Source organism: Peromyscus leucopus, chromosome 17 (assembly GCF_004664715.2).
Source record: "Peromyscus leucopus breed LL Stock chromosome 17, UCI_PerLeu_2.1, whole genome shotgun sequence".
Classification (NCBI taxonomy): Eukaryota; Metazoa; Chordata; class Mammalia; order Rodentia; family Cricetidae; genus Peromyscus; species Peromyscus leucopus.
In genome coordinates this window covers 9,280,212-9,281,375 of record NC_051077.1, presented here as the reverse complement: position 1 = coordinate 9,281,375, position 1,164 = coordinate 9,280,212, and the positions used below count along the sequence as shown (strand labels likewise).

At 39.9% G+C, this 1,164-nt stretch overlaps 1 pseudogene; it reads left to right on the top strand.

The window, feature by feature from the left end:
* LOC114689197 lies at nt 1–870 on the top strand (annotated as a pseudogene).
* Nucleotides 871–1,164: the final 294 nt, after the last annotated feature.

The window sequence follows — 1,164 nt, the reverse complement described above, 5'->3', positions numbered from 1 at the left end:
ATGAACTCAATTGTCCTCCTCACTGACCTTATCTAGCTTGTCTTCCTGGCCCAGGCTGATCCTCTCCCAGAAGCAACTGAGGAGACTAAAAATGAGGAGCATTCAGGGGTAGAGGACCAGGATGTGTCCATCTCCTTTGGAGGCCCAGAAGGCTCTGCTCTTCAAGATGCAGGTGAGGGGTGGTGCCCAGTATGATAGTGAGTTGGAGTCTCCTGAGAGAAGAGTGAAGATGTGCCATGTAATCCTCTCAAGAACAGTCTGGCTCTCTTGATAACTCTATCTTACTTTCTTCTATTTCATATTCATAGCATTAACAGTGAGACAGAAGTAAAGTTTTTTTTTCATTTTCTTTTGCTTTAGTCTTTTGCTCTAAAAATACAATTTGTAATTTTACCAGAATGAAGAGCAATATATTGAGTAGATCCTTATACAACAAAAGAAGTAGTCTTAGGTATGACAAAAATAATTTTATTGCCTAAGAGAACTTCAAATCAGTGTAAGAGTTCATTCAATTATATAAATGGTAAGAAAAGGAGCATAAAAATTAAAGATACATCGGAATGGATCTGAATTCTGGCATATTATCAATACTCCCCAGGTACATTATTTCAATTTGTGTTGAGTTAACCATCTTGCTTGCTGTAATGTTGCCAACAAAACATATCCATGCTTGTATCACACATCTTCATAAGACTGTATACTATCCCATCCTGGTGAGCTCCAAACTCAATTCCTGTTTCTCTCTGTGTATCTCCAGCCTCAAAAATGCTCTTGACATGCTACTGTTGAAGCCGATCCTACAAAATGCTAGAACGCATCAGTGGGATTTGCACCAAGGGTAGCAAAATCTACTTGATCTGCTGCCGCTGAGCATGGAGACCAGAAAGAACAAGATGACTATACAGAAAACTGTTCTTCACATACAGAAAGTGCATGTGCCTAATTACTCCAGTATGCTCTGCAATATACACTCAAGTGAGTTACCTTATAGCTTTGGTGTGCTTAATCCAGCTTGGAAGTAATTCCAAGAAAAATAAAGAAATCAGCAGACAGTTCTCCCTGCAGCTTGGAGTCCTCAGTGGTGCTACAGGTTGTTAAGACTCAGACTCCAGAACATTGCACACTCCTTAAGGGAGTTATGTGTGTTGTCTGATGAAAGATAGC